At 56.9% G+C, this 9,530-nt stretch overlaps 1 long non-coding RNA gene across 1 annotated transcript; it reads right to left on the bottom strand.

The window, feature by feature from the left end:
* Positions 1–744: 744 nt before the first annotated feature.
* LOC129404195 (uncharacterized) lies at positions 745–9,469 on the bottom strand. The gene is made up of 3 exons (XR_008629755.1): positions 9,296–9,469; positions 4,252–4,568; positions 745–3,058 (listed from the first exon to the last, which is right to left on the bottom strand). It is a non-coding gene; the product is annotated as an uncharacterized LOC129404195 (long non-coding RNA).
* Between the last annotated feature and the right edge of the window lie 61 nt (positions 9,470–9,530).

Here is a 9,530-nt window from a genome sequence, read left to right as displayed (position 1 = left end):
GAGACCCCCTGTGACACCCACGTGTCAGCCCCATGTGACAGCGTAGCCTCAGGCCAACGTAAAGATGCAGGTTCCAGAGCGAGTCGGATGCGGGTGTTGCACCTTGGTGGTAGACGGAATCTCTCAAGCTACTTCCCACACTGACTTGTTTAAACGTTGTACTGAGTTTTAGGGATATAAATATAAAATTGTCTAATATAAATATTGGCCCCGAAATGTTGTGTTGACAGATAGGAAGTCTGTGTGAAGCTCTTGCGTTGGAAATCAGGAGTATCTCCGGGGAAAGCGTTAGCTGGGGAAATGTCTCCCGAGGTGCGAATGCGAGATCTCCCTAACCAGCAGAAGGAAAACCCAGGAGAAAGAACAGACCAAAGAAGTCGGAATCGGGAAGGAGAAAAGCATCATGTCCAGGGGAAGTGGAGTGCGGCAAGTCCAGAAGCAGATGACGGGAAGAAGTTCAAACTGATCGATGATCTCAAGAAACGCACCGTCATCAAGTCCTTTGAAGACTGAAACTCACACGGGTTTTCTTTCTTTTTTTTTTTTTAAGTTTTAAAAGTTTTTAAATTTTAATGAATCACCATGAGATACAGTTACAGTTACAGACTTACAAACTTGCATGATTACATTTTGATGCTACAATGCTCAGGTACCCACCCCTCCACCCGTGCCCATTCCCCACCACCGATGTCCCCAGCATCACCCCCCATTCCCAACCCTCCCCCTGCCTCCATGGCAGACAATCTCCCCCATACTCTCTCTCTACTTTGGGGCATTGTGGTTTGCAATACAGACACCGAGAGGTCATCACGTTTGGTCCTTTATCTGCTTTCAGCGCACGTCTCCCATCCCGAGCGATCCCCCCAGCCATCACTGACTCAGTGGCCCCTTCTCCCCCAGCTCGTGAGATGGGCTTCTGGAACCGTTCCTGCTCTGCCAGTTTCCTTGGCATCTACCACTCCGGTCCCGCTCCAAAGCGTTGGGTGGCACCTAATCCCGAGAGAACAGTGCCCGGCGGATGTTCCCGAGGCCGCCTCGCCCGGTCAGCCGCTCCGTTAGGGCCCAGCTCAGGAGCCTTCTCTGGCTCCCCAAATCCAGAGGCGCCTGTGTCACTTGCCTGTCCTCCTCCGGTGCCCCCTCTGCCCGCACACAGCAGCTCTGGGAGGGCATAACCCGCCTCCCTCCCTCTCTGCCAGGCGCTGCTGTTGCTTACTGGCAGGGGTGGAGGGAGGCAGGGACAGTTTGAGTCTCACCTCCCAGATTTTGAGACTGGTGTGTGTATGGGGGAACCAGAGCTTTGGGTGTCGCTTTGGACTCTGCAGAACGAGGGTAGGGAAGCCCAGTGCAGCCTGCATGAGCGAAGCTGGGATTGAGGCAGAGCTGGGGAAGATCCCGGTTGGCTTTCGGTGCCGGACTCTCCCTGCCACTCTGTCTCCGGGCACACGCTGGCCTTCCTCCGAGACTGTCCCGGGGGCTCGACGACCCTCACTGGCCCCGGCCTGCAGGAAGGTGACCTCCTTCCAGCATGCGAGCCGAGGAATGAAGGGGCGGGGACCTGGCACGGGAAATGCTGTGAGAAGCAGCAGGACGGGCCTCCTGCCTGTGTCCTCTCCTGGCTCAGAGCCCGGCCCGGGACGGCACAGCAGGGCAGCTGCTTGCCTTGGTTCCACCCCCGGCATCTCAGGCCCTTGCCCCAGCACTGCCAGGAGTGACCCCGGAGCACAGAGGCCGGGGGAAGCCCTGAGCACTGCTGGATGTGGCACGTCCCTCCCCTTCCCCGCCCTCCCCGTTTGTTGAAACCCTGAGACTCACTTTGAGGGTGTTACGGGTCGGAGATTTAGGCGAGATGAGACCCAGAGGGGATGGCTGACTCTGGGGCAGCCAGGGTGGGGGCTCCAAGACTGGACATCTGCTTTGCCCGTCTGGGGCCCCGAGTTCCAGTCTGGACACCAGGAGAAAGAGGCCCAGTGTGTCTGCCTCCAGGACACCGGCACGAAGGCACCATCTGTGGTCAGGGGAGCCCTCGCTCGGGATAGCCACAGTCACACCTGAGCAGCCCAAAGGGACGAGTCCGGGAAAGGTGGGAAAGGGGCCCCGGGTGAGGCCTCGCACCTTGGGACTGGCCCTCACGAGCCCCCCTCACCCCTCCCAGGCAGCCTGTTTCCTTCCTCACTAGCACAAAGGAATGGATTTTGCGTGTGAATGTTCTGGAGGTTTCACAGATCTATAAAGAGTAAATTCTACCAGGACTCAGGGAATCTTTAGAGTTTCCACAGACTACCTGCCACAACAGTATTTCATATTTGTTAATTTTTAGATTTTATTTTCATAAAGTTGTTCACAATAATTGACCACATTCAATATTTCAACACCAATCCCACCACCATGAAACCTGCCCATCCTTCCCAGTCCTCACCCTGCCTCTATGGCAGACGATTTCCCCAGTACTCTCTACTTTTTTTTTTTGGGGGGGTCACACCTAGTGATGCTGAGGGGTTACTCCTGGCTTTGCACTCAGGAATTACCCCTGGCAATGCTCAGGGATGCTGGGAATCGAACCCGAGTCGGCTGCGTGCAAGGCAAACGCCCTCCCCGCTGAGCTATCACTCCAGCCCCTCTCTCTCTACTTTTGGGCATTTTATTTTACTCAAATTTCCCCACCACCATTCACGTCTGCCTGCCAGGGGCAGACGCTAGATCATTTATTTTCCATTGCTCATGTTGAAAATCATGAGAGGCCGTGAAAGCAGCTGTGCGCTTCTGGAATTCTAAGATTGTAAATGGTTGGGTTCCAGAGGCATCCCTGGAGGGCGCCAATCCATTTTGGGATTCAACTGGGGGTCTCTGGACCAGGGCTGTTGGCGCCAAGATAGTGCCCGGAGGCAGACTGTGTGCCTGACAGCCAGGCTGCCGAGAGGGCGGGGGCCGGGGAGGAACAGTCCTGGAACCCTCATACCTGGGCCTTGCTTGTGGAAGCTCTTGGTCGCCGGGATTGCATCTGGAGTGGGCACCAGGAGTAATTCCTGCGTGCAGAGCCGGGAGTAAGCCCTGCGCATCCCTGGGTGTGGCACAAAACAAACAGGAGAAAGAAAGAAGAAATGCCATCCCAGGTGAGGGTGTGGCCAGCTGGTTTCCCCAGAGGCCTCTGTCTTTGCTGTGAACGATCACCTGGGTGTATTTGTGTTCTGATCACCTCTTTTTTATTTTTTGGGGGGTTACCTCCTAAATGGGACTGGAGCGACAGCACAGCAGGCAGGGCGTTTACCTTGCATGCGGCTGACCCGGGTTCGATTCCTCCACTGGAATCGGCAAGCTATGGAGAGTATCCCGCCTGCATGGCAGAGCCTGGCAAGCTCCCTGTGGTGTATTCGATATGCCAAAAACAGTAACAACAAGTCTCACAATGGAGATGTGACTGGTGCCCACTTGAGCAAATCGATGAACAGCGGGAGGACAGTGATATGGTGCTACCTCCTAAATAGTGCTCTTGGGCTCTGGGGGTCACTCCCAGTGAGACTCAGCCCACCAGGCAGTTCAGTGCTCAGTCCCGGAGAGGCCATTCTGCCCAGGTCCAGCAGAGCCGGGGCCACTAGGGCCGTGGACTCCGAGAGGCCCTGCTGGGGCCCACCCTGTGGCAGGGCTGGATCCCAGGTCCTTGCACATGTGGGGCATGACCCCCCGGCCCCTAAGTCATCTCCCTGACCCTAACTGCCTTTTTTAAAATAAGGACACAGTCACGCTGCGCTAGGTCCAGCGGTGGTCTCATTTGACCTCAATCACCTCCATCTCCAGACGGAGAGGCGGGGGGTGAGCAGCAGGGAGTTCTGAGGACGGAGGGCAGGACCACAGGGTTTGAGCTTGGTGGGGATGCGTGCGGGGGTGCGCACGTGTGTGTGCATCAACATGGAAAGAGATGATTCAAGGAGAGTGAAGAACATGGGACTTAGAATGTGGTCAACTTGGCAGCTGGGAGACCCCGCTGGGCCTTCTCGGTGAAGGGGTCCCAGGCACTCGTCTCCTCTGCAAGGACCCTCCCTGCAGGCCCCAGGCCTGCTGCATTCTGGGCCGGCTCCTCCCCGGGACCCCCGCTGCCCTGGAGAGGAGACGGAGCTCCAGCGTCCTGTAGGGGCTCCAAGGGTCGCTTCTGAAATGAGACATTCTCTGCCGGCCCCTCCCGGCTCGGCAATGCGAGATGGTGACTCTGGCAACCCCGGGGTGGGCGCTTATTAAAGTTTAATGACGATCACTTACACTTAGAAAGCCTTTCTCCGCTGACGAAGCTCTCTCCGTCCATTATCTCTTTTCATCTGTAGGACGAAGAATGTTTGTCTCCATTTCATAAATGAAGCAAATGAAACCGAAGTGCAGCCTCGTTGCCCAGCCTAAGGTTAAGCAGCAGCAGAGACGGATTCCCGGCTGTGGTCTTGGGTTCCAAAGCGTCCAGCCTGGAAGGAAGTAGTTCTCCTGGCCCAGTATTCTTCCACAACACGAATCATTCGTAAATGAGCCGGGATCTCTTTGAGCACCTAAATCAGCACCTGATTTAGGACTATTAAAATCTGAAATGACTGAATAGAGAGGGAATCACTAAGTCAACGATGGTTGGAGGGATCGTTCGGGATGGGAGATGTGTGCTGAAAGTAGATAAAGGACCAAACGTGATGGGCTCTTGGTATCTGTATTGCAAACCATAAGGCCCAAAGGTGGAGAGAGAGTAGGGGGGAAATTGTCAGAGAGGCAGGGGAGGGGGCATGGAGTGATAGCACTGCGGGTAGGGCGTTTGCCTTGCACCGGGCTGACCAGGGTTCGATTCCTCTGCCCCTCTCAGAGAGCCCAGCAAGCTACCGAGAATATCCCACCCGCACGGCAGAGCCTGGCAAGCTCCCCATGGCGTATTCGATATGCCAAAAACAGTAACAAGTCTCACCATGGAGACGGTACTGGTGCCCGCTTGAGCAAATCGATGAGCAACGGGATGACAGTGACACAGTGACAGAGGCATGGGGAGGCCTGGAGGGGGGGAATAATACTGGGGACATTGGTGGTGGAGAGTGTGCACTGGTGGAGGGATGGGTGTTCGATCATTGTATGATTGAAACTCAAACATGAAAGTTTATAACTGTATCTCATGGTGATTCAATAAGACAAAACCTGAAATGAAGGAGTTGGAGCAATATTACAGCGGGGGAAGTGTTTGCCTTGCATGTGGCCAACCCAGGTTGATCCCCAGCATCCCTGAGCCCTGCCAGGAGTGATCCCTGAGCACCACTGGGGCAGACTCCCAACACCTCCCCACCCAAAGCCAAAATCCGAAGTGACAGAAAGCCAAATCAAACAAAGTGAGACCTAAATTACTTGCTCACTTAACAGAGTGCTACGAGTTAACTGCGGATGGGTCCCGGCACCTAAACTACGTCATCAGGATGATCTCCGTCTCTTCCTTAGCCCCACGTGTGCTATGTAGGTGTTCAGGGGCCGGTTTTGCTCTGCTCTCCCTGTGTCCTTTGTTTTTTGTTTTCTTTTTTGCTTTTTGGATCACACCAAGTGATGCACAGGGGTGACTCCTGGCTCTGCACTCAGGAATTAGCCCTGGCGGTGCTCAGGGGACCATATGGGATGCTGGGAATCGAACCCGGGTCGGCCGCATGCAAGGCAAACGCCCTACCCGCTGTGCTATTGCTCCAGCCCCTCTCCCTGTGTCCTTTGGACTAAGAAGTGCCTCCTCTCAGTGCAGTCTCAGCAACGGGAGAGAAGCATGGGCAGGCGGAACCGGGTGCTAAGCAGGTAACTAAGAGGCAGGAGCTCCGAGCCCTTCCCATTCTGGGAGGCAGGGAAGAAGAATTGGCCACAGATCTCAAGCTACTCTGTTGTTTATTTTTGTCTGGGGGTCACACCTGGTGATGTCCAGGTGTTACTCCTGGCTCTGCACTCAGCAATCACTCCTGACAGTGCTCAGGGGCCCCTCTGGGATGCTGGGGATGGAACTCTGATTAATTGCGTGCAGGGCAAACACTCTACCTGCTGTACGATCTCTCTGGGCCCTGTTGATCTTATTCCTAACCAAATTTCTTCTTGTGGTATCAGCAGGCACCCCCAGCTCAACAAACTCTGAGAAAGAGGGGCTGGAGCGATAGCACAGCGGGTAGGGCGTTTGCCTTGCACACAGCTGACCCGGGTTCAAATCCCAGCATCCCATATGGTCCCCCAAGCACGCCAGGAGAAATTCCTGAGTGCAGAGCCAGGAGTAACCCCTGTGCATCGCCGGTGTGACCCAAAAAGCAAAAAAAAAAAAAGAAAGAAAGAAAGAAAGAAAGAAAGAAAGAAAGAAAGAAAGAAAGAAAGAAAGAAAGAAAGAAAGAAAGAAAGAAAAAACCAACTCTGCAGAAAGAGAGTGCCTCCTAGGGGTGGGACTACTTAGCAGCAGAGCCCTGGATTCCATTCCTGGTGCGCATGTGTGTACACACGCACACACAAACATGCACATACATGCACACGCACGTACATGCACACACACACTCCGTCTGAATGAGAGCAGCTTTTTCTTTGGCATGACAGCCTGTGGCCTGTGTGTCAGGCACAACTATTTGAGCTGGTGTATGGCCAGCCAAGCCCCATCCAGGACTCCGGAATATCCCCATGACCTCGGCCTGGTCAGATCCTCGTCTGCAGAGAACGGTGACGGGTGGGGGGGAGGAGTGGCTGCTTAGTTCACTCAGCCCAAGGACTGACGAGGCAGGCAAGTTTCTCCAAGGAAAAGAAACGGGCCAGAGCATTCACCTTGCACATGGTGGACCAGGGTTCGATCTTCGGCACCTCAAAGGGTCCCTGGAGCCCACCAGGAGTGATTCCTGAGCACAGCATCAGGAGTAAGCTCTGAACACAACTAGGTGTGACCCCAAAACAAAAAGTTAAAAAAAAAAGAGAAAAAAATCAATGTTGGGGGATGGGGCAGAGCAGGCCCGAGGGGCTCAGCCCTGCAGCAGGGGCAGCAAAGGGAGGCTGGAGAGTGGGCTCGGAACCCGGGCCAGGAACTCCCATGGAGGACACTTGAGACCATCACGGGACGGTCGCTTCCTCGCGGCATCCTGGGTCTCTCCCTTGGGTCTCTCCCTTGGATCGCTCCCTTGGATCTCTCTCACTTGGGTCTCTCCCTTGAGTCTCTCCCTTGGGTCTCCCTCCCTTAGGTATCTCTCCCTTAGGTCTCTCCCTTGTGTCTCTCCCTTGGGTGTCTCCCTTGGGTGTCTCTCCCTTGGGTGTCTCTCCCTTGAGTCTCTCCCTTGGGTCTCCCTCCCTTAGGTATCTCTCCCTTGGGTTTCCCCCTTGGGTCTCTCCCTTAGGTCTCTCCTTTGGGTCTCTCCCTTGGGTATCTCTCCCTTGGGTGTCTCTCCCTTTGGTGTCTCTCCCTTGGGTCTCTCCCTTGGGTCTCTCCCTTGGGTCTCCCCCTTGGGTGTCTCTGCCTTGGGTCTCCCTCCCTTAGGTCTCTCCCTTGGGTCTCTCCCTTGGGTATCTCTCCCTTGGGTGTCTCTCCCTTGGGTGTCTCTCCCTTGGGTCTCTCCCTTGGGTCTCCCTCTTGGGTGTCTCTGCCTTGGGTCTCCCTCCCTTGGGTCTCTCCCTTGGGTCTCTCCCTTGGGTGTCTCTCCCTTAGGTATCTCTCCCTTGGGTGTCTCTCCCTTGGGTATCTCTCCCTCGGGTCTCTCCCTTGGGTGTCTCTCCCTTGGGTGTCTCTCCCTTGGGTCTATCCCTTGGGTGTCAATCTCTTGGGTCTCTCCCTTGGGTGTCTCTCCCTTGGGTGTCTCCCTTGGGTCTCCCCCTTGGGTCTCTCCCTTGGGTGTCTCTCCCTTGAGTGTCTCTCCCTTGGGTGTCTCTCCCTTGAGTGTCTCTCCCTTGGGTATCTCTCCCTTGGGTCTCTCCCTCGGGTCTCTCCCTTGGGTCTCTCCCTTGGATGTCTCTCCCTTGGGTGTCTCTCCCTTGGGTCTCTCCCTTGGGTATCTCTCCCTTAGGTATCTCTCCCTTGGGTGTCTCTCCCTTGGGTATCTCTCCCTTGGGTGTCTCCCTTGGGTCTCCCTCCCTTGGGTGTCTCCCTTGGGTATCTCTCCCTTAGGTATCTCTCCCTTGGGTGTCTCTCCCTTGGGTGTCTCTCCCTTGGTTCTCCCCCTTGGGTCTGTCCCTTGGGTCTCCCTTGGGTGTCTCTCGGGAAGACAGGGAACCATAGCTCTCTGCCATCCTCTCCTCCCGGCACCCGGCAGTGGGCTGGGGTGTTCCCTGCTCACGGCACTGATGGAGGACGCATAAGTCAGGACCGAGCGCCCCTAAGTCACCCCCCTTGGCCTCTGTCCCCGTCCGCCAGGAGGCAGGAGGTGCAGAATAAGTCTCCGCTCTCTCCGCCACCCGCCGTCCCTCCAGTGAGATGTCCGAGCCGTAAGGCCCCAGATGCCAGCAGCTCTGTCCTCTGCCAAGGACCACGAGAAATAACCGAGTCCACCCGCCTGCCTTCCCCTCCTCCGAGCTTCTCGGCTGGCACAGTGTATGGATCCGGTAACGCTTAAAATTCGGGGCTGGGAAAATGATGCCACATAAGGACAACTTTAAAGAGCGAGTGTCTGTCCCACCATGTCCTTAGGAGCCACCCAGGAGAGAGCTCGGAGGGCTTGCACCGTGTCCTGACGGGGGTCCCTCACACCCCCTGCCGCTACCCCAGGGGCAGCCCTGGAGCCCCCAAAGCCACCACCAGCTCCCGAAATAGCATGTAGCTGAGCACAAAAAGTCAGATCTGGCAACAATGGGGTGAGCACCTGAGGGGTGGCCCCAGCTGAGCACTGCTGGGACCCTCTCCAAGTGGGAGGACCATGACCTCAAGAAAAAGTCCTCTGTCACGGGACCCCTGGGCGCACAGGACACGGTGACCTTACACGATTCGTATGTTAGTAGTTGGTTGGAGATTCCATCCGACTGTCCGCTGAGTGGGTGCCACCCGTGGGGCTCACTATCGTTATTTTTACCCGTCACCCCTGGGGCGTGGGGCTTCATCTGCCCACTTTACAGATGGGGAAACAGAGTCTCAGCGCGCAGATGCCAGAGACAGCCGTCAGCGTTTGTCCAGGAGCCAAGCCAGATCCGCGCGGCAGATGCTAAAGCCAAAAGCTATTTTCTGCAGGGAAGGAAAAGTCCCTCGGCCCCTGGCGGCCCCGCGCCCTCGGGCCCAGCATTGGGCCGGCGCTGGCGGCACGTGCCTGTCACTCCCGGGTCCCCGATCGCGGGGCTGGGGGCGTCGGCTCCTTCCCGGCCAGGTACTCACCGCGCAGTCCCCGCGCCGGCGTGGGCAGGTCGCAGCTCCGGGGTTCCCCGTCCCGGGGGGACCTTCGGGCGCGGGGGGCGCGGGGCGGGGGGGTGCAGAGTCCGGACCGGCCCGACCCCCGCCGCCGCCCGGCCGCGCCGCGACCCCGCCGCCGCCGCGCGAGCCTCCCGCGAGCCTCCCCGCGCCCCGCCCCGCACGCCCGCGCGGGAGCGCGTGTCCGCCGCGCGCGCCGCCG

This window comes from Sorex araneus, chromosome 4, assembly GCF_027595985.1.
Source record: "Sorex araneus isolate mSorAra2 chromosome 4, mSorAra2.pri, whole genome shotgun sequence".
Lineage (NCBI taxonomy): Eukaryota > Metazoa > Chordata > Mammalia > Eulipotyphla > Soricidae > Sorex > Sorex araneus.
Note: the sequence above shows the minus strand (reverse complement) of the source record. Positions and strands in the feature narration are given on the sequence as shown.